This window comes from Lampris incognitus, chromosome 4 (genome assembly GCF_029633865.1).
Source record: "Lampris incognitus isolate fLamInc1 chromosome 4, fLamInc1.hap2, whole genome shotgun sequence".
In the NCBI taxonomy this organism is placed as follows: Eukaryota; Metazoa; Chordata; class Actinopteri; order Lampriformes; family Lampridae; genus Lampris; species Lampris incognitus.
In genome coordinates this window covers 71,898,037-71,922,591 of record NC_079214.1, presented here as the reverse complement: position 1 = coordinate 71,922,591, position 24,555 = coordinate 71,898,037, and the positions used below count along the sequence as shown (strand labels likewise).

Genomic DNA, 24,555 nt, shown 5'->3' with positions numbered 1-24,555 from the left:
TTTCCCCATGCCAGGCCAGAACAGTAAGTCTCTTGCTTGGCATTTGCTTTTTTCCACGCCGAGGTGGCCGGCATGGATGCGCTGTATCATGTCTTTGCGAAGCTTTTGGGGGACAATGATTCTCTCACCTTTGAACAGGATACCGTCCATTTCTGAGATTTCTGCTCTGTGGTTCCAATATTCCTGGATGCTGGGCGGGCACTTTTTCTTTGTGTCTGGCCAGCCAGTGAGTGTTGCTCGTCTGAGTGCGGTGAGCTGTGGATCTTGCGCTGTTTCCTGCTTGATTTCTGTGAGTCTTGTGTCACTCACAGGGATGTTGCTGAGGACTGTGTGCACTTGGGCCTCCATTCCTTCCTGTAGGTCACTGTCGTGGTGTTCTATTGACTTGTGTGACAGTGTGTCGGCCACCAGTATGTCCTTACCGGGGCGGTGGATGATTTGGATGTCGTATTTTTGGAGCGCCAGGATCATCCGTTGCAGCCGGGGTGGTGCTGCTGCCAGTGGCTTTTTTAGTATTGCCTCCAGAGGCTTGTGGTCTGACTCCACAATCACTTTTTGTCCGTACATGTACTCGCGGAACCTCTTGCAGCCGAAGACCACAGCGTAGAGCTCCTTCTCTATCTGTGTGTAGTTTTCTTCAGTGCTGTTGAGTGACTTGGACGCATAGGCAATTGGTTTGCCATCTTGGAGCATGACAGCCCCATGGCCACTTTTGGACGCATCCACTTGGAGTCGCAGCTCTTTCTGCGGGTCGAAATATGAGAGTACTGGACCTGGGTGCTGTGTAATGAGATTCTTCATCTCCTGGAACGCCTTGTCATGGACTGCATCCCACACAAACTCACTGTCCTGTTTCAGAAGCTGTCTGAGGGGTGAGTTTATCTGTGAGAGGTGTGGAGCGAATCTGGCGAGGTAGTTGATCATGCCGAGGACTGTCTCCAGCTCTGCTTTGTTCTGTGGGGGTTGCATGTCCTTGACCGCCTTCACCTTGTGTGGGTCTGGTTTGATGCCTTCGTGTGAGAGCGTGTGGCCGAAGTAGCTTACCTCGGACACGCATATGTGACACTTGTCGGGGTTGAGCCGCACCCCTCGCTCCCTTGTGCGCTTCAGCATCGCTCTGAGACGCTGGTCATGTTCCTCTTTAGTCTTGCCGAACACTAGTATGTCGTCCACTATGGCCATCACACCGTCCAGTCCTTCATATGTTTCATCCACGCGTCTCTGGAACTCGTCTTGAGCGGACACGATTCCGAAGGGCAGTCTGAGGAAACAATACCTGCCAAAAACTGTGTAAATGTCGTCAACATTGAGGATTCAGTGCTCAGTTTGACGGCTCAATAGCCTGACCGCGCGTCTAACACGCTAAAGTACTCAGCTCCAGCAAGCTTTGTGGTAGTGTCCTCCAGCGTGGGGAGGGGGTAGTGAGGTCATTGTATCACTTTGTTAAGAGCTCTGGGGTCTAAACACACTCTAAAGTTTGCCTGTCTTTGGCTTCTCAACAACGACGAGTGTGTTCACCCATTCTGTGGGTTCTGTTACCTTACAGATTATGCCGCCTTTCTCCATGCTGTCAAGCTCATCCCTCAGTTTGCTGCATAGGGCGATGGGGATTCTGCGTGGTGGGCAGACGACCGGCGTTGCATCTGGTGTGACGCGGAAGGTGCACTCGCCTGGGAACTCTCCTATTCCCTGGAAAACATCTGCATACTCATCCATTATGCTCTGTGATGTGACATTGTTTTCCTCGCTCACAGCCATCACTATTTTTACAAAGTTTAGGTCACGGCATGTTTTCATTGCCATGACTGGTGGGGCGTTTGTGTCAATGACGTAAAAGTCCAGCATCATTGCATTGTCTCTGTACTTACATCTGAGTTTGCATGTGCCTTTCATGCTCAGCGCGCCTCCTCCATATTCAGTGAGTCTGTGTATTGCTGGTTTCAGTGTCACATTTTTGAACAGCACCTGGAACAGGTTGGTGGGAATAGTATTGGCCTGTGCCCCAGTGTCTAGTTTGAACTTTACCTTCTGTGGAGGTGTGCCTATTCCAACCTCTACGTAGGCCTTCTCGTTGCTTTTCCCGTTATTCTCTATTGAGATGCAGTCTATGTACAGCTCTGTCTGTTCTCCCACAGCGGTGCTCTCCACTGTAATGTTGTCGAAGTACAGTTCTTCCTGCTCTCTGTCAGTGGTGTACTCTTCTGGGTTCTCTCCGACGGCATGTACTGTGCCGCGGTAGTACTTTGTCTGTCCCTAGGAGCTAGACTTGCATACTTTAGCAAAATGATTGAGCTTCTTGCATTTAATGCATTGTTTACCCTTAGCTGGGCAAGTGGCTTTAGCGCCGTGTAGCCCTCCACAATAGCTACACGCCCTAGCGGCAGTGCTAACATTACCCTCCCTTTGTCTGAAGTTAGCGTTAGCTGCTTTGGGTGCGTTCGGTTTGTAAGTCTTTCTGCCTATTGCGTGCACCGTCTCATGCGTGCTGCCCTGGCCCATAGACTTTAGCTGTTGCTTTGCTAGCTCGTGTGAGCGGGCTACATCTATGGCTTTTCCTAGCGTTAGCTCAGCTCCCTGGCTAAGTAGCTTTTCTCTCACTCTGGGTGAGTTGGTGGCAAACACGATGCGGTCCCTGACCATCTCGTCGGCATTTGGGTAGCCACAGTCTTTGACTAGAAGCTTTAGCTCAGTTACAAATTGTTCGCAGGATTCACTCTCTCCCTGCATCTTTTCATGAAATTTATATCTGGCATAAATCGGGTTTGCTTTGGGGGTAATGTACTCAGTGTACTTATCGTAGTACGTTTCTAGCTTCTTGGCTTGTTCTCCGCTGAGTGTCCAAGTGTTGTGCACATCGCGCCCTTTTTCCCCTATCCAGAGCAGGAGGTAGCTGCATTTCTCCTCTTCGTTCTTCCCGCGCAGGGGGCCCTTGAACATTAGCTCCGTTGTTTGTCGAAATCGTCTCCATGCTTCAGGTAAGTTCGCCGATTCCCAGTCCATCCGTGGAACTGGAACGCCGTACGAATCCATATTGGGTATTTAAACTCCGCTACTCTGACACCATGTAATGATCTGTGCCCTCTGGCTATGCTAACTTATAACATTAATAAAGCAAGGACGACTTCTCTCGTGCTGGGTGTGTATTCACCGACCGGATTCAGACTGACGTTGTTACGTACATCACGTGACTTTGTTGTGGCGCTACAGAAAGCCGTAAGGGACATTAGCAAATCAAATATTACAGGATAGACGCTAATATTTTTAAGTACTGGCCCCATGGGCCAACAAGCCCCTGAATTTGATGGCCACAGTACATTTTTGGTGGCCCAAATGTAAAAACACAGAAAAGGCATTTTAACACAACTTAACACTGACACATCAACAAACGAAAAGACATCAACAAAATGAAAATATATAACTATTTATTTAAATTGAAAACTCAAGTTCATTTGTAAACATACATACATATTCTCTGCCTCTTAGTTCAGTCTCTTTTTCGCACCCCTCCCCCCCATGCCTCTGCCTCATACATGCTCTTTCTCACTCCCTCCATCCCAGCATTGTGCCTGTCAATCATGTCTGCAATAAAAACGTTACAAAAAGCAGTAGAAAACGTATAACACATACTTCTAACTGTAGCCCAAATCGTCAAAATACATGGGCAGGATGAATATTTTTTTTATAATTATTTAAATTGAAAACTCAAATTTTTGTAAACATATGGTACACATATTCTCTCACAGTCTCAGTTCAGTCTTATTCGCATCCCTCTGCCTCATACACTCTCTCCCTCGCTCCCTCCCTCCCTCCCTCCCAGCATTGTCCCGGCGTCAGTCATGAGTGCAATAAAAACACTAGAGGAAGCAGTAGAATTATAATCCGCAAGAACCGAAATGTAGCGGGCTTGGCACAGCTTCTCCGGTGTTGGTTCCCAGATGTCATTGTAGATGTGGGGAATGAATCTACAGCAGTAAAGTTGCCGACAGCAACGTTAACACCATTAACTATGAGCAACTAGCTGCAATACAAACAGGAAAAATGCTATGCGAGCTAGCCAGCAATAGCCGACTGCTGATGAAGAGTAGCTAACCTTACATTATTTGTCCAATAAATTTAGGTAGCTGCTCTACTTAGTAGCATTAGCACTCATTAATTTGCAGCATATAAGCCTAAGCAGCTAGCTAGCTAGCTACACTAGAATTAAACCAACCCACCTTGCTGTGGCGTTGTCGTTTGCATGTCCATGCACCGTGTCCACGCCGTTCTGGATATGGCGGTCGATAAGCCCGGGCAAAGCACTGGATGCGGTTTCATTACGTACAGACAACGCTCAACATTTTCAGTTTTTATTTTTCAAAGCCATCCAGCATGCCGAACTTCGCCACAAGAGGGCGCTGTTACATAACCTCACACGAACAGGAACAACTTTTGGATCCGTGGAAACATGAAATCCGGGTGAAAATCAGTTTAAACCGATCTGCTCCTTTTTAAAAAATCTGGGTATTTTTCGGTGAAAATCGTTGAAAACCGAGAACGGTGAGCCTTGCGTACAGAACAGGACGCCATGTTGACATGTTTAATCATTTTCTCCCGTTATCCACGCGCCATGTGATGTATTGTCTCCCCATGGGTGTACTTCCAGGCGATGTAACTGCAAGGTGTGCAGCTGAAGTGTTGTCCACTTCTTCCGTGACTTGTGGTGTGGTGTTTCCTGAAGGCCTTGGTTCCGGTGACGCATGAGCTGGACCTCTCGGCTTGTGGAGGAACCTGGCGGCACACCGCAGTACATTACGTCCTTAGATGTGCCGTATTCTAGCCACTTCAACTCCTGCTCCCACCCACTCCTACACTTCCGCTGCCATTCCGTTAGTTCATAGTCCACCTTTTGTGTTGTGGGTCTTCTGTAGGGGTCGTGTTCGCAGCTTGAGAAACGTCAGGCTTAGTGAACCCATACTTCAGCAGCCCCGACATGTCGGCAGAACTAACTTACTGTCAGCTGTTTTCCTAGAATGTTGATGTAAAGGCACGAATGAATCAGCGTTTTTGTGGAACTGTGACGTTGCGTTTATGAAGGGCAGTGGGGTTGGGTTTTTTTTTACCTTGACTTGGTGGCCACATGGGGCCACCTATTGGGGATATATGGTGGCCACAGAGTAACTTTTTATGGCCACGGGCCATCAGGCCATGGTTAATGTCAAACCCTGCAGAAGAGACAGATGACCTCCGGATAGACTGACACTGTAGTCCAGAGACTAACCCACAGTGTTGGGGCGTAATCATCCCCAGGGTTCAGTCCGGGAAATGAGGTAGTCCACCCTCTTTCCCTAGTTCAAGCAAAAGGTCTATATTGTCAAAACAAGTTTTGGTAATTAACACATGTAATTTGTTAAAAGTAATTGTAAAAGGAAGAATAGCAAACAATCGAGACTGTGACGTAGTAATAGAGTTTATTTGAAACCGAGACTTTAAAGAAAGTTGATATAGAGTGGAATGTTTTACTTTTGTTAAGGGAACATCAAAAGGAAAGGGGGAGGGATGTGTTATGTATTGGCCATCTAGGCTTGTCCCTTCTGAGATACCGTCACGCTTCCCTTGTGTACCTTGTGTGTTATGCTTATGCGGATTCCGGGGTTCCGTCTCCTGCCTCTCCATTAGAAGTTATACTCAAGTAGAAATAGGAGTATACAACAGATATGGTCTAACGTAAGCAGTACCTCTAAAAACCTTGCACATCAGCTTATACACACTCTGCCCCTCCCACACCCAGTAACATCAGACCAGGAGCAGGCCAGCTTTAGAAGTTAGGAGAAATGGATGGTTGTATATATAAATGTAAAGTTTTGTTTTATTGGGGGGTTTTTCCAGTCCACTATTGTATGTTTTTCCCTTGGGAATGTCTGTCTGTTACTCTCAGCTACTATGGATATGTTTTTTTTTATTCTGTAAATTTCTGTCCCCCCCCCCCTTTATTTCGGTCCTTAAACGTTGTTGCTAATGGGCCGCCCCGTTGTTGTTGTTTGTGTGCTTATTGTCCTGTTTTTAAAAATAAAAATTGTTGATCACAAAAAAAGTAAGACGATGACGGCGCAAGCTCACGTTTGCAGCGGCCTCACCCAGCCCCAGCTATGCAGTGTCTTTGTCCATGTCTATGTCTGCGTCTAAGTTTGTGTCATTTGTGAAGTTTTTATTTTGGTCGTCGGTTTTTGTCGTTTAATGGCTGGGAGAGCTGGTGTTGGATCTGCTGAAAGCCTGGTCTGCTGCATCCTGTGGGCCCAAGGAACACAGCCCTGCCTGGAGCGGTGCCTGCACTGGAAACCCCGAGGGCGGTCTGACAGCACGCGGAAGCGGGGCCGGCTAAGCTAGCTGCTAGCCCATGCAGACCGGGGGTTCCCACACACATCCTGGCTGGCCTTCCTTCTCCTGGACAGTGGAATTTTTTGGACTGTGTTGTTAACTTTGTTTTTTGTCTTGTTTTTTTTTTTTTTGCTTTGTCTCCCTGTTTTTGTATGTTTTTGGTGGTGTCGTTTTGGGAAAGTTTGGATATGTGTTTTTATCTTTTGTGTTGCACTGCTGTGGGCTGGGAGAAACGAAATGTTGTTTCTTTTGTGTACGCAAGCACATGAATGAAATGACAATAACTTGTTCCCGATTCCTGTTTCCTGACTTGAACTGAAATCAGCTTGTGAAATGTTACATAGTATCTGCCGGGGGCTTCAGTTAAATTAGTTTGTGGTGCTTCAAATGAGAAGTGAGAAATGTTAGTTTCAACTTTGTCCTTGGAAGTGTTTTGGAAAAATTGCAAAACTAAAAGGAAATGTTATTCCTTTGTTCTGAATAGTGTGGTTTCATTGTCTTACAGTTCATTTGATCTCATTTGAATGATATATTAGCATAGCCCTTGGTTCTGAGTTGACACGTCAGCAGTGCCATGAAGCTCAGCCCGTGGTCCCAGAATTCTCAGCTGTACATAAAGGCTCAGAGGGCAGCAGCACAATAGCCCTGGCTAGGCTGAGAGCTTTCAACTAGCGGAGCAAGCGCCTGATGGTAATGGTTGCCAGGTTTTTGTTGCCCCGAAGTAGGGGTGAGGTACTTTATCAAACACCAGCCAGGACTACCAATCAGAGGAAGTCTAGCCTTACAAGAGGACACAATCACCTCTATTACTTTCTTTAACAACGCCCCTTCATTTGCATTGCACATGCATCCCTGTTAAATGCAAATCAACCCTGTTCACTGTCTACACTCTGCTTCCAACAGGTGGACCAGGACCAGCCGGCTGCAGCAAGGTGAGACGCACTTCTGCTCACTACACAAAAACACTGTAGTATATAGTAACATAGGTTTTAGCAAACACAAGTAGAACTCCATTAATGTGTGCATACATGGGTGCATGTTCGTATGTGTGTATGTGTGTGTGTGTGTGTGTGTGTGTGTGTGTGGGTTGGTGTGTGTCTGTGTGTGGGTTGGTGTGTATGTAAAACTGCCTGTTCATTTCTAACCCAAGACCTCTGGGTTGTAAAATGTATTTGTTCAGCTTTGCCTTGTTATCCCGTCTGATATTTATCACATTTCTCCGTTTAAACGGTCTTACATGTGAGATGGGAAGGAACTGGAGCTTGTGATGGGGACAGCAGTAGTGGAAGTTAATAGCAATACTCTTACTCTCAAAATAAAGAGTGTAAATAACAGAGCAGGTGATCGGTCAGTAAAGAGCTTGCAGACAGGTTGGTGCATGGCTCTTGCTTTGGAAGTAGAGTAAAAAGATGTTCTGTCTTTATACCAGCATGTGAACACTCATTTGTACATGCACACAGGGCAATAGAACTCTCTCTCTCTCTCTCTCTCTCTCTCTCTCTCTCTCTCTCTCTCTCTCTCTCTCTCTCTCTCTCTCTCTCTCTCTCTCTCTCTCTATATATATATATATATATGTAACTTTGTTGAAAGAAACACTCAACGGTAGGGAAAGTGCTCAACAAATAAGGAGCAAAATAATCCATATGGTTTTATCTTGGATTGGATTGAGAGATGGTCAGTTGTGGCTCATTGGAGCTTGAGAACACACACACACACACAGACAGAGACACACACACACACACACACACAGACACACACACACACACACACACACACACACACACACACACACACACACACACACACACACACACACACACACACACACAGACCATAGCAGCCCCAGAGAGGTCGACAGAGCCTTCTCCTTAAATGGTCAAAGCTCCCAGGAGTGAAAGAGGCTGTTGCTGAAAAAAGACAGGGAACAAGGGGAGAGGGGAGAGGAGGAGAGGGGGAGAGGGGGAGAGGAGGAGAGGGAAGGAGCAGCCCGGAGATACTAGCAGGCTTCTCTGTGTAGAAGGCTGAGAATGACAGTATGACTGTGGGAAGTTGGTGTGGACTGGAGAGGTCAACAAGAGTGTGTATCTGGACCAGGACAAGTGGAAGACTTGGGTAATGATCTGTCCTTCGCTGGACCGGTAGACATGCTCTGCTGTCTTTTAGCCACAGGGGTTTTGCGGTGTTTTCTGACAGATACGTACATGTGGCCTCATGTGATGCAGGCGAACACGACTCACTCGGTGGGTCGGTGGGGTGTTGTTGTCATTGTGTGGTGTTGGATTGACAGCTCTGCCAGGTTGGTTGGGGTAAGGCTTGATTTTGGACTTGTGTTTGTGAAAATCGTTAGTTTGACATTAAACTGCGGTTGTGTTGAGTCTGAGAGAGGCTGATCGTTGTGGTTTTGAGGATGGGATGTGACCGTGTGTGAATCAGACACAGCTACTATATAAGGACGGACGTTGACATGTGTGCTGCTGCAGCAGCGTACTGTGCAGGCCGGCTCGGCTTGGACGGGGAACAGTGTGTGGATGTGTGTGTGGAACAACAGGAAGTGATGCTCTTTTCTTTAACAAGTTCTCTGCCACTATGACTTTCTGTCTCTGAGCGTGTGTCTTTTCTGTCTCGCCTGCTGTTATCTGCCAGGTTGTGGCTCTGTAACCACCACTTCCTCTGTTGGCCCCTTCGTGCTCCTTGCTTCACACAACCAAATCTTAAACAAATCTGGCATGAGTGAACAGACTTATGTAACCTGTGTGACTGAGGAGGAAGGAGGGCTCTGCTCCTGCTCTCTCTCATGCGGGAGGCAGCGAAGCCCGGCTATGGTTGTAGCTGGCTGTTTTTTGGTTGTTGTTTCTGTGGTCCCCATGGAGCCTACCAAGTGGACCTCTTTCTACTCTTCGAATTTGTTTTCCCCGGGGACCTGACCCCTGGTGTGTGAAGACGGATCCCAGTATCCCAGAATAGCTGTGGTCTACAAAAGAGGGGGAGGCTGCCTGGGTCCAGCTCCGCTGCCGTGTGTTGTTTGTTCTGTTTCCCAACAGGAAGTAATCAGTGTGATTTCATTTCTGTGCAGTCCTTATCTGGGTGTCTTGGTCTTGTGAGACATGCTGCACCGCTGAGCCTCCTGCACTCCGGCAGGTTTGCATCTCGCGTAGCACGCGCTGCCCTGTGTGTTGGTGCACACAGCATACCAGCGGTTCTTTAAAGAACTTTGAAGGGTTCTATGGATTGGTACCTATGGCAAACTCCAAAGGTTCTGTATAGAACCATTCTAGAGGGTTCCTTCAAAAGAATCCTTGGGGTTCTTTGTTGCTAAAAACATGGTTCTACAAAGAACCTTTCAAGGGTTCCCTCAGTATGCCAAACCTTTTATTACCTTGGCTGGCCACGTAGCTTAATAATGCTGCCGAAGTACCATGACATGAAGTTCCTTTCAATAACATCACCAGTAACCTCTCATTTTTAAACCACTTCAACATTACCAAGCTGCCCTAGACTGACGAACAAGAAGCTGATGGTCCTGATCGTCCAAGCATAGTTGCCCCATATAAAAACATTATGATACACAATATAATTTGTAGGCGACATTACACAGTATAAAATAATAGTTGCCCCATATAAAAAGATTATGATACACAATATAAGTTGTAGGCGACATTACACAGTATGAAATATTACAGTGAACAAAACATTCCATGCACAAAGTAACTGAAATAGATCAGCACCACATAAAAATGAAAATACAATTTAAATGTCAGCTAAGATTTTAAATATTAAAATTAAAACACCACCGGGCAATCCTCAACATTTGAAGTTACCAGTAAATGTTAGTGAGCAGTACTGACAGACGGGTTAAATTCAACCAGCAAAAACAAGAGAACAGTAGGCTAAAGATTTGTAATCTTGACAAGCACTTTCTTGAAATTCTTCTTGGTTCTATTTCTTGATTATTGATTATTGATTCACTTTCTTGATTCTATTTACATCCAACCCACAGTGTGAAAGCTGCACTGGAATAGACACTCTTTTCTTAACAGTTCCTAGTTTTATACTTATAATGTATGTAGTATATAGCATAACACACACACACACACACACACACACACACACACACACACACACACACACACACACACACACACACACACACACACACACACACATATCGTCACCTTTGTAAAATAATGGCCTAAGTCATATTTTCAAGTTTTTCAAAAAACAGAATAAACTGACAAATTTTGTTTCAGTTTTTTCTGTTATATATATATATATATATATATATATATATATATACACACACACACACACACACACAAATATATATATATATATATAGCGTTTTTTCCCTCGGAAACCATCAGTGATGTTGATAAAAGTGCTCAACAAATGAGGAGTGGAATATTAAGATAGATAGATTCATTCATTCATCATCAGCCACTTCTCCGGGGTCGGGTCGTGGTGGCAGCAAGCTAAGTAGGGCACTCCAGACGTCCCTCTCCCCAGCAACGTCCTCCAGTTCCTCCTGGGGGATCCCAAGGCGTTCCCAGGCCAGATTGGACATGTAGACCCTCCAGCAAGTTCTGGGGCTACCCCGGGGTCTCCTCTCAGTTGGCCGTGCCTGGAAAACCTCCAGAGGAAGGTGCCCAGGAGGCATCCTGATCAGATGCTGAACCACCTCAACTGGCTCCTTTCAAGGCGAAGGAGCAGCGGCTCTACTCCGAGCTCCCTCCGGATGTCCGAGCTCCTCACCCTATCTCTAAGGCTGAGTCCAGACACCCTACGTAGGGAACTCATTTCTGCCGCTTGTAGCCAAGATCTCACCCTTTCGGTCACTGCCCAAAGCTCATGACCATAGGTGAGGGTTGGAACGAAGACTGACTGGTAAATTGAGAGCTTTGCCTTCCGGCGCAGCTCCCTCTTCACCACAACGGTCCGGGACAACGTCCGCATTAGCACATCAGCAGTAATGCAGATGTAGGGAAAAGCTTGAACACACAGCAGAACACGCTTGTTTCGTGCCTCACACACTCATCAGCGGCCAATGTGTTTAAACAACAAAGGAAAACACACAGCCAATACATACTGCATTGCCCCACGCCACGCCCCTAGTTACGGTGCACAGCAACCAATGGGAGGCTAGAAAACATTTGAAAGATGACATCAGAAACATTACAATCAATGGGGGTGGGACTGGGGCTCGTTCTGAAAACGTCAGGGCTTAAAGGGCCGGGGCACTGTGGACAAAGCCTACATTTAAAATCCAACTAATAACATCCAGTGGGGTGCTTTACGTATATCATCTAGCGGAGTGGTACTATATATATAGTACTTTATGTAGTGTAAATAGTGTACTTATGATACATATAGTATACTTAAACTATAAGTATACTTATGATAAGTAAAATAAAAGTGTACTTGTTTATAAACCAAATTAATTGGAGATGAAAATGTCTGGCCCCAAACGTAACGAATGTAAAATAAAAAGTAAAACAAAATGAAAACGAACTGAGGACTTAAGGTTTGTCTCTCTATAATGGACACATAGTCCTAGTACTGGATCAACACCTCATACACCATTCATAGTCCTAGTACTGGATCACCACCTCATACACCTTCCATAGTCCTAGTACTGGATCATCACCTCGTACACCATTCATAGTCCTAGTACTGGATCACCACCTCGTACACCTTCCATAGTCCTAGTACTGGATCACCACCTCATACACCTTCCATAGTCCTAGTACTGGATCATCACCTCGTACACCATTCATAGTCCTAGTACTGGATCACCACCTCGTACACCTTCCATAGTCCTAGTACTGGATCACCACCTCGTACACCATTCATAGTCCTAGTACTGGATCACCACCTCGTACACCTTCCATAGTCCTAGTACTGGATCAACACCTCGTACACCATTCATAGTCCTAGTACTGGATCACCACCTCGTACACCTTCCATAGTCCTAGTACTGGATCACAACCTCATACACCGTTCATAGTCCTAGTACTGGATCACCACCTCGTACACCGTTCATAGTCCTAGTACTGGATCACCACCTCATACACCGTTCATAGTCCTAGTACTGGATCACAACCTCATACACCGTTCATAGTCCTAGTACTGGATCACAACCTCATACACCGTTCATAGTCCTAGTACTGGATCACAACCTCATACACCGTTCATAGTCCTAGTACTGGATCACAACCTCATACACCGTTCATAGTCCTAGTACTGGATCACAACCTCATACACCGTTCATAGTCCTAGTACTGGATCACCACCTCGTACACCATTCATAGTCCTAGTACTGGATCACCACCTCGTACACCTTCCATAGTCCTAGTACTGGATCATCACCTCATACACCATTCATAGTCCTAGTACTGGATCACCACCTCATACACCATTCATAGTCCTAGTACTGGATCACCACCTCATACACCTTCCATAGTCCTAGTACTGGATCACCACCTCATACACCATTCATAGTCCTAGTACTGGATCATCACCTCATACACCATTCATAGTCCTAGTACTGGATCAACACCTCATACACCAATCATAGTCCTAGTACTGGATCACCACCTCGTACACCGTTCATAGTCCTAGTACTGGATCACCACCTCCTACACCATTCATAGTCCTAGTACTGGATCACCACCTCGTACACCTTCCATAGTCCTAGTACTGGATCAACACCTCATACACCATTCATAGTCCTAGTACTGGATCACCACCTGGTACACCTTCCATAGTCCTAGTACTGGATCACAACCTCATACACCGTTCATAGTCCTAGTACTGGATCACAACCTCATACACCGTTCATAGTCCTAGTACTGGATCACCACCTCATACACTGTTCATAGTCCTAGTACTGGATCGCCACCTCATACACTGTTCATAGTCCTAGTACTGGATCACAACCTCATACACCGTTCATAGTCCTAGTACTGGATCACAACCTCATACACCGTTCATAGTCCTAGTACTGGATCACAACCTCATACACCGTTCATAGTCCTAGTACTGGATCACAACCTCATACACCGTTCATAGTCCTAGTACTGGATCACAACCTCATACACTGTTCATAGTCCTAGTACTGGATCACAACCTCATACACCGTTCATAGTCCTAGTACTGGATTACAACCTCATACACCGTTCATAGTCCTAGTACTGGATCACAACCTCATACACCGTACACTTTTCATCCCCGAGGGGAAACTGGGTTCTGTGACAGACACACACACTCTAGTAAGAAAACACTAAAAACTAACAAGTTACAAGATAACAAGAAAATAGAAAGAAATAGAAACAAGAAAAACAAACAGAAATAGAAGATAAAATAAGAAACAGAAATAATAGCAAAATATATAAACAAACATGGTGCACTTAACACCCTATCTATACTGCACTACCACAGCACACAACAACACAACAAGCATGGTGCACATAACACCCTATCTGTACTGCACTACTGCAACACACAACAACACAACAAGCATGGTGCACATAACACCCTATCTATACTGCACTACTGCAGTACACAACAACACAACAAGCATGGTGCACATAACCTCCTATCTATACTGCACTACTGCAGTACACAAGAACACAGCAATGGTGGTGCACATAACTCCCTACCTATACTGCACTGCCGCAGCACACAACAATACAGCAGCACAACATGCATGGTGCACATAACTCCCTACCTATACTGCACTACTGCAGCACACAACAACACAACAAGCATAGTGCACATAACACCCTATCTGTTTTGCACTACTGCAGCAAACAACAACACAACAAGCATGGTGCACATAACACCCTATCTGTACTGCACTACTGCAGCACACAACAACACAACAAGCATAGTGCACATAACACCCTATCTATACCGCACTATCACAGCACACAACAACACAACAAGCATAGTGCACATAACACCCTATCTATACCGCACTATCGCAGCACACACCAACACAAGAAGTATGGTCCACATAACACCCTATCTATACCGCACTATCACAGCACACAACAACACAACAAGCATAGTGCACATAACACCCTATCTATACCGCACTATCGCAGCACACAAAAACACAAGAAGTATGGTCCACATAACACCCTATCTATACTGCACTACTGCAGCACACAACAACACAAGCATGGTGCACATAACACCCTATCTATACTGCACTACTGCAGCACACAACAACACAAGCATGGTGCACATAACACCCTATCTGTACTGCACTACTGCAGAACACAACAACACAACAAGCATGGTCCACATAACACCCTATCTATACTGCACTACTGCAGAACACAACAACACAACAAGCATGGTGCACATAACACCCTATCTATACTGCACTACTGCAGAACACAACAACACAACAAGCATGGTCCACATAACACCCTATCTATACTGCACTACTGCAGCACACAACAACACAACACGCATGGTGCACATAACACCCTATCTATACTGCACTACTGCAGCACACAACAACACAAGCATGGTGCACATAACACCCTATCTGTACTGCACTACCACAGCACACAACAACACAACAAGCATGGTACACATAACTCCCTATCTGTACTGCGCTGCCGCAGCACACAACAACACACCAACACAACAAGCATGGTGCACATAGCACCCTATCTATACTGCACTACTGCAGCACACAACAACACAAGCATGGTGCACATAACACCCTATCTATACTGCACTACTGCAGAACACAACAACACAAGAAGCATGGTGCACATAATTCCCTTTCTATACTGCACTACAGCAGCACACAACAACAACACAGCAAGCATGGTGCAAATAAAACCCTATCTATACTGCACTACCACAGCACAAAACAACACAACAACACCACAAGCATGGTGCACATAACACCCTATCTATACTGCACTACTGCAGCACCCAACAACACAACACCACCACAAGCATAGTGCACATAGCACCCTATCTATACTGCACTACTGCAGCACACAACAACACAACAAGCATAGTGCACGTAACACCCTATCTATACTGCACTACTGCAGCACACAACAACACAACAAGCATAGTGCACATAACACCCTATCTATACTGCACTACTGCAGTACACAACAACACAGCAATCGTGGTGCACATAACTCCCTACCTATACTGCACTGCCGCAGCACACAACAATACAGCAGCACAACATGCATGGTGCACATAACACCCTATCTATACTGCACTACTGCAGCACACAACAACACAACAAGCATAGTGCACATAACACCCTATCTGTACTGCACTACTGCAGCAAACAACAACACAACAAGCATGGTGCACATAACACCCTATCTGTACTGCACTACTGCAGCACACAACAACACAACAAGCATAGTGCACATAACACCCTATCTATACCGCACTATCACAGCACACAACAACACAACAAGCATAGTGCACATAACACCCTATCTATACCGCACTATCGCAGCACACAACAACACAAGAAGTATGGTCCACATAACACCCTATCTATACTGCACTACTGCAGCACACAACAACACAAGCATGGTGCACATAACACCCTATCTATACTGCACTACTGCAGAACACAACAACACAACAAGCATGTTGCACATAACACCCTATCTATACCGCACTACCACAGCACACAACAACACAACAGGCATGGTGCACATAACACGCTATCTATACTGCACTACCGCAGCACACAACAACACAACAAGCATGGTCCACATAACACCCTATCTATACTGCACTACTGCAGCACACAACAACACAACAAGCATGGTCCACATAACACTCTATCTATACTGCACTACTGCAGCACACAACAAAACAAGCATGGTGCACATAACACCCTATCTGTACTGCACTACCACAGCACACAACAACACAACAAGCATGGTACACATAACTCCCTATCTGTACTGCGCTGCCGCAGCACACAACAACACACCAACACAACAAGCATGGTGCACATAGCACCCTATCTATACTGCACTACTGCAGCACACAACAACACAAGCATGGTGCACATAACACCCTATCTATACTGCACTACTGCAGAACACAACACAAGAAGCATGGTGCACATAATTCCCTTTCTATACTGCACTACAGCAGCACACAACAACAACACAACAAGCATGGTGCAGATAAAACCCTATCTATACTGCACTACCACAGCACAAAACAACACAACAACACCACAAGCATGGTGCACATAACACCCTATCTATACTGCACTACTGCAGCACACAACAACACAACACCACCACAAGCATAGTGCACATAGTACCCTATCTATACTGCACTACTGCAGCACACAACAACACAACAAGCATGGTGCACATAAACCCTATCTACACTGCACTACCGCAGCACACAACAACACAACAACACCACACGCATGGTGCACATAACACCCTATCTACACTGCACTACCGCAGCACACAACAACAGCACAAACAAAACCCGACAGGGTAAAACAAGTGGAAGGGCTAGTCCAGTGATGTTTTGTGTTAGTAATTACACATGAAACTACACTGTACACTCAGCAAGTTGTCTACAAGCATGCTCCAAAAGGACATGACAATTAGAAAATGAATGCCAATTATAATACAAAAATTTGAAAAGATTCAAAATTATGAATTCCAATAGTACTATTAATTACCATTTGAAAACTAAACAAAGCCACAATGAGGAATGGAATTAAAATGTAAAAATAAAATACTGAAAAAATAAACTGAAATCATATAACTGTAATATGACCAATGGCTACTCTCAGGCAGTGGCATCCCCATCACCTCGTCAGTTGGTTTGCCCATGTGCTCAGCTCTCTTATACAGCGAACACGTGATTCTTCCTTGATGTTGGGGTGGTCTGGCTGTCGCCGGTGCATCTCATGACTGATGGTGCTTAAGTGTGCCCTTAAACGTAAATCATCCTCCCCAACAACTTGTAGCTCCAACACAGTCTGGGAAGAAATGTAGCAAGAAGCACGGTGTTGGTATTCTGGGTGCTGGCTCAAGATCCCCAGAGGATATTTGGGTCGCATCTTAATTCCTCTCCTTTTTGCTCTCTGCATTTAGCCATGCCACAGACCATCACATGGCCTCTGAGACATGCATACTGGCAAGCAGTACGGCTTGCTTGCATACAGACACACAGACAGAGGAGGAGGAGGAAGGCAGGCAAGAGTGTCAGACAGGCACCTCTTGTCCAGCTAGGTCCTTCAAAGCCACCTGATCCCCACGTCTCTGTCTTTTGGTGCCAAACTTGTTTCTTATCTCCTGGACTGTTTTTAAGTTCAGTAAGGAGACCTTCCTCTCTCGAGCTCATTCTCAGGCACTCCAGTCAGGCTTCCCGTCGATACAGAAATAAACTACAAGGCTCACACCAAGGAACATTTTTAAAAATACAGCTGGGGCCCCCGGTGGCTCACCTGTTAGAGTGCGTACCACATAAGGCTGAGTCCTTACTGCAGCGGCCTGGGTTTGAATCCGGCCTGGGCCCTTTGCTGCATGTCATCCCCTGCCTCTCTCCTCCCTGCCTTTCCTGTCTCTTTCCTATCACTGTTAAAGTAAAGCAGAAAATGCGGGAAAAAATAATCTTTATAAAAAAAAATACAACTGAGGAAGAATGTTTTCACTATGGAGTGAAATCAATGTAGAAATCAATGTAGCATGTATCCTATGGCTATGCTACTCCTGTGGAGTAGCATAGCCATAGGATACATGCTACATTATTCAATGTCTTTCAGAAATGGAAGAATGGTGGTCAGACATCCCAGGACATCAGCGTCATTTTTATGGTTTGGATACCTTTTTTTTTTATTCATCCCCCTTTTTCTTCCAATTCTACTTGGCCAATTACCCCACTCTTCGGAGCCGTCCCGGTCTCTGCTCCACCCCCTCTGCTGATCCGGGGAGGGCTGCAGACTACCACATGCCTCCTCCCATACATGTGGAGTCACCAGCTGCTTCTTTTCACCTGACAGTGAGGAGTTTCACCAGGGGGATGTAGCACGTGGGAGGATCACACTATTCCCCACAGTACCCCCCCCCCAAACAGGTGCCCCAACCGACCAGAGGAGGCGCTAGTGTAGCAACCAGGACACATACCCACATCCAGCCTCCCACCCGCAGACACGGCCAGTTGTGTCTGTAGGGACGCCTGACCAAGCCGGAGGTAACACGGGGATTCGAACCAGCGGCCCCCATGTTGGTAAGCAACTAAATAGACCGCGGCGACGCCACCCAGACACCCATGGTGCAGATACCTTAAAGACCATCTCCACAGTTAGAACCTTCCTGCTTTCAAGATTTAGCCCTTTCTTTTAAGTATTTACTGCAGTTTACATCATTAAAATAAGCGATAGTAGAAGTGATATGCAAAAAATCTAAATATACTTTCCTGGGATGATGCTAACTATAAGTACCATGTGTATTTGGATATGTTGTCAAACAGCACTTGGATCAGAAGTGATCATAAATGGGACTTGTCCTTCTTTTTGAAAACTGGATCCTTTCTCTGCAGAGCTTCCTGCAGCTGTGGGGACAGAGGAGGCATGCTGTATGATGCAGGCCATGGCAGCTGTGGGGACAGAGGAGGCATGCTGTATGATGCAGGCCATGGTAGCTATGGGGACAGAGGAGGCATGCTGTATGATGCAGGCCATGGTAGCTGTGGGGACAGAGGAGGCATGCTGTGTGATGCAGGCCATGGTAGCTGTGGGGACAGAGGAGACATGCTCTATGATGCAGGCCATGGTAGCTATGGGAGCAGAGGAGGCATGCTGTATGATGCAGGCCATGGTAGCTGTGGGGACAGAGGAGGCATGCTGTATGATGCAGGCCATGGTAGCTGTGGGGACAGAGGAGGCATGCTGTATGATGCAGGCCATGGTAGCTGTGGGGACAGAGGAGGCATGCTGTATGATGCAGGCCATGGTAGCTGTGGGGACAGAGGAGGCATGCTGTATGATGCAGGCCATGGTAGCTGTGGGGACAGAGGAGGCATGCTGTATGATGCAGGCCATGTCAGCTGTGGGGACAGAGGAGGCATGCTGTATGATGCAGGCCATGGTAGCTGTGGGGACAGAGGAGGCATGCTGTATGATGCAGGCCATGTCAGCTGTGGGGACAGAGGAGGCATGCTGTATGATGCAGGCCATGGTAGCTGTGGGGACAGAGGAGGCATGCTGTATGATGCAGGCCATGGTAGCTGTGGGGACAGAGGAGGCATGCTGTATGATGCAGGCCATGTCAGCTGTGGGGACAGAGGAGGCATGCTGTATGATGCAGGCCATGGTAGCTGTGGGGACAGAGGAGGCATGCTGTATGATGCAGGCCATGTCAGCTGTGGGGACAGAGGAGGCATGCTGTATGATGCAGGCCATGGTAGCTATGGGACAGAGGAGGCATGCTGTATGATGCAGGCCATGGTAGCTGTGGGGACAGAGGAGGCATGCTGTATGATGCAGGCCATGGTAGCTGTGGGGACAGAGGAGGCATGCTGTATGATGCAGGCCATGGTAGCTGTGGGGACAGAGGAGGCATGCTGTATGATGCAGGCCATGGTAGCTGTGGGGACAGAGGAGGCATGCTGTATGATGCAGGCCATGGTAGCTATGGGACAGAGGAGGCATGCTGTATGATGCAGGCCATGGTAGCTGTGGGACAGAGGAGGCATGCTGTATGATGCAGGCCATGGTAGCTGTGGGGACAGAGGAGGCATGCTGTATGATGCAGGCCATGGTAGCTGTGGGGACAGAGGAGGCATGCTGTATGATGCAGGCCATGGTAGCTGTGGGGACAGAGGAGGCATGCTGTATGATGCAGGCCATGGTAGCTGTGGGGACAGAGGAGGCATGCTGTATGATGCAGGCCATGGTAGCTATGGAGACAGAGGAGGCATGCTGTATGATGCAGGCCATGGTAGCTGTGGGACAGAGGAGGCATGCTGTATGATGCAGGCCATGTCAGCTGTGGGGACAGAGGAGGCATGCTGTATGATGCAGGCCATGGTAGCTGTGGGGACAGAGGAGGCATGCTGTATGATGCAGGCCATGGTAGCTGTGGGGACAGAGGAGGCATGCTGTATGATGCAGGCCATGGTAGCTATGGAGACAGAGGAGGCATGCTGTATGATGCAGGCCATGGTAGCTGTGGGGACAGAGGAGGCATGCTGTATGATGCAGGCCATGGTAGCTATGGAGACAGAGGAGGCATGCTGTATGATGCAGGCCATGGTAGCTGTGGGGACAGAGGAGGCATGCTGTATGATGCAGGCCATGGCAGCTGTGGGGACAGAGGAGGCATGCTGTGTGATGCAGGCCATGGTAGCTGTGGGGACAGAGGAGGCATGCTGTATGATGCAGGCCATGGTAGCTGTGGGGACAGAGGAGGCATGCTGTATGATGCAGGCCATGGTAGCTGTGGGGACAGAGGAGGCATGCTGTATGATGCAGGCCATGGTAGCTGTGGGGACAGACGAGGCATGCTGTGTGATGCAGGCCATGGTAGCTGTGGGGACAGAGGAGGCATGCTGTATGATGCAGGCCATGGTAGCTGTGGGGACAGAGGAGGCATGCTGTATGATGCAGGCCATGGTAGCTGTGGGGACAGAGGAGGCATGCTGTATGATGCAGGCCATGGTAGCTATGGAGACAGAGGAGGCATGCTGTATGATGCAGGCCATGGTAGCTGTGGGGACAGAGGAGGCATGCTGTATGATGCAGGCCATGGTAGCTGTGGGGACAGAGGAGGCATGCTGTGTGATGCAGGCCATGGTAGCTATGGGAGCAGAGGAGGCATGCTGTATGATGCAGGCCATGGTAGCTATGGGAGCAGAGGAGGCATGCTGTATGATGCAGGCCATGGTAGCTATGGAGACAGAGGAGGCATGCTGTATGATGCAGGCCATGGTAGCTATGGGGACAGAGGAGGCATGCTGTGTGATGCAGGCCATGGTAGCTGTGGGGACAGAGGAGGCATGCTGTATGATGCAGGCCATGGTAGCTGTGGGACAGAGGAGGCATGCTGTATGATGCAGGCCATGGTAGCTGTGGGGACAGAGGAGGCATGCTGTGTGATGCAGGCCATGGTAGCTATGGGGACAGAGGAGGCATGCTGTATGATGCAGGCCATGGTAGCTGTGGGGACAGAGGAGGCATGCTGTGTGATGCAGGCCATGGTAGCTATGGGACAGAGGAGGCATGCTGTATGATGCAGGCCATGGTAGCTATGGAGACAGAGGAGGCATGCTGTGTGATGCAGGCCATGGTAGCTGTGGGGACAGAGGAGGCATGCTGTGTGATGCAGGCCATGGTAGCTATGGAGACAGAGGAGGCATGCTGTATGATGCAGGCCATGGTAGCTATGGAGACAGAGGAGGCATGCTGTATGATGCAGGCCATGGTAGCTATGGGACAGAGGAGGCATGCTGTATGATGCAGGCCATGGTAGCTATGGAGACAGAGGAGGCATGCTGTGTGATGCAGGCCATGGTAGCTGTGGGGACAGAGGAGGCATGCTGTATGATGCAGGCCATGGTAGCTATGGGAGCAGAGGAGGCATGCTGTGTGATGCAGGCCATGGTAGCTATGGGAGCAGAGGAGGCATGCTGTGTGATGCAGGCCATGGTAGCTATGGGAGCAGAGGAGGCATGCTGTATGATGCAGGCCATGGTAGCTATGGAGACAGAGGAGGCATGCTGTATGATGCAGGCCATGGTAGCTGTGGGACAGAGGAGGCATGCTGTATGATGCAGGCCATGGTAGCTGTGGGGACAGAGGAGGCATGCTGTATGATGCAGGCCATGGTAGCTGTGGGGACAGAGGAGGCATGCTGTATGATGCAGGCCATGGTAGCTGTGGGACAGAGGAGGCATGCTGTATGATGCAGGCCATGTCAGCTGTGGGGACAGAGGAGGCATGCTGTATGATGCAGGCCATGGTAGCTGTGGGGACAGAGGAGGCATGCTGTGTGATGCAGGCCATGTCAGCTGTGGGGACAGAGGAGGCATGCTGTATGATGCAGGCCATGGTAGCTGTGGGGACAGAGGAGGCATGCTGTATGATGCAGGCCATGGTAGCTGTGGGGACAGAGGAGGCATGCTGTGTGATGCAGGCCATGTCAGCTGTGGGGACAGAGGAGGCATGCTGTATGATGCAGGCCATGGTAGCTGTGGGGACAGAGGAGGCATGCTGTATGATGCAGGCCATGGTAGCTATGGGGACAGAGGAGGCATGCTGTATGATGCAGGCCATGGTAGCTGTGGGGACAGAGGAGGCATGCTGTATGATGCAGGCCATGGTAGCTATGGAGACAGAGGAGGGATGCTGTGTGATGCAGGCCATGGTAGCTATGGGAGCAGAGGAGGCATGCTGTGTGATGCAGGCCATGGTAGCTATGGGAGCAGAGGAGGCATGCTGTATGATGCAGGCCATGGTAGCTATGGAGACAGAGGAGGCATGCTGTATGATGCAGGCCATGGTAGCTGTGGGGACAGAGGAGGCATGCTGTATGATGCAGGCCATGGTAGCTGTGGGGACAGAGGAGGCATGCTGTGTGATGCAGGCCATGGTAGCTATGGAGACAGAGGAGGCATGCTGTATGATGCAGGCCATGGTAGCTATGGGGACAGAGGAGGCATGCTGTGTGATGCAGGCCATGGTAGCTGTGGGGACAGAGGAGGCATGCTGTATGATGCAGGCCATGGCAGCTGTGGGGACAGAGGAGGCATGCTGTATGATGCAGGCCATGGTAGCTGTGGGGACAGAGGAGGCATGCTGTATGATGCAGGCCATGGTAGCTATGGGGACAGAGGAGGCATGCTGTATGATGCAGGCCATGTCAGCTGTGGGGACAGAGGAGGCATGCTGTGTGATGCAGGCCATGGTAGCTATGGGGACAGAGGAGGCATGCTGTATGATGCAGGCCATGGTAGCTATGGGAGCAGAGGAGGCATGCTGTATGATGCAGGCCATGGTAGCTGTGGGGACAGAGGAGGCATGCTGTATGATGCAGGCCATGGTAGCTGTGGGGACAGAGGAGGCATGCTGTATGATGCAGGCCATGGTAGCTGTGGGGACAGAGGAGGCATGCTGTATGATGCAGGCCATGGTAGCTGTGGGGACAGAGGAGGCATGCTGTATGATGCAGGCCATGGTAGCTATGGGGACAGAGGAGGCATGCTGTATGATGCAGGCCATGGTAGCTGTGGGGACAGAGGAGGCATGCTGTATGATGCAGGCCATGGTAGCTATGGGGACAGAGGAGGCATGCTGTATGATGCAGGCCATGGTAGCTGTGGGGACAGAGGAGGCATGCTGTATGATGCAGGCCATGGTAGCTATGGGGACAGAGGAGGCATGCTGTATGATGCAGGCCATGGTAGCTATGGGGACAGAGGAGGCATGCTGTATGATGCAGGCCATGGTAGCTATGGGGACAGAGGAGGCATGCTGTATGATGCAGGCCATGGTAGCTGTGGGGACAGAGGAGGCATGCTGTATGATGCAGGCCATGGTAGCTATGGGGACAGAGGAGGCATGCTGTATGATGCAGGCCATGGTAGCTGTGGGGACAGAGGAGGCATGCTGTATGATGCAGGCCATGGTAGCTATGGGGACAGAGGAGGCATGCTGTATGATGCAGGCCATGGTAGCTGTGGGGACAGAGGAGGCATGCTGTATGATGCAGGCCATGGTAGCTATGGGGACAGAGGAGGCATGCTGTATGATGCAGGCCATGGTAGCTATGGGGACAGAGGAGGCATGCTGTATGATGCAGGCCATGGTAGCTATGGGGACAGAGGAGGCATGCTGTATGATGCAGGCCATGGTAGCTGTGGGGACAGAGGAGGCATGCTGTATGATGCAGGCCATGACTCCTGGCACCTTGACTATAAAGTCATGAAGAGGAAGTCTTTTACAGACTTTACACAGCACCATTCACCATGTTCATGGAAATCTAGATTTTTTTGTTTTACTATTGGCTCGTTCCACAGTTTGTGAGTTTACAGGCATGATTTAGTCAACTGACATTTGCCTGTGTCAAAACCTATCTTTGAACAATAAGATATGAATAAATGCTATCTATGTAGAATATCTCAATCTAGAAAACTGTTTTTCTTGGAGGGGGTTGCGGCAGTGTGCTG

General features: G+C 48.1%; 1 protein-coding gene across 2 annotated transcripts in view; it reads left to right on the top strand.

Annotated features, from left to right (window-relative positions):
• The first annotated feature begins 8,329 nt into the window (after positions 1–8,329).
• Positions 8,330–24,555, top strand: part of mrvi1 (murine retrovirus integration site 1 homolog) — a 97,566-nt gene continuing 81,340 nt past the window's right edge. For both annotated transcript variants that reach the window (XM_056278670.1, XM_056278669.1), the window contains exon 1: positions 8,330–8,466. The gene's annotated coding sequence lies outside the window, so the exon portion shown is untranslated. The remainder of the gene's footprint in view (positions 8,467–24,555) is intronic.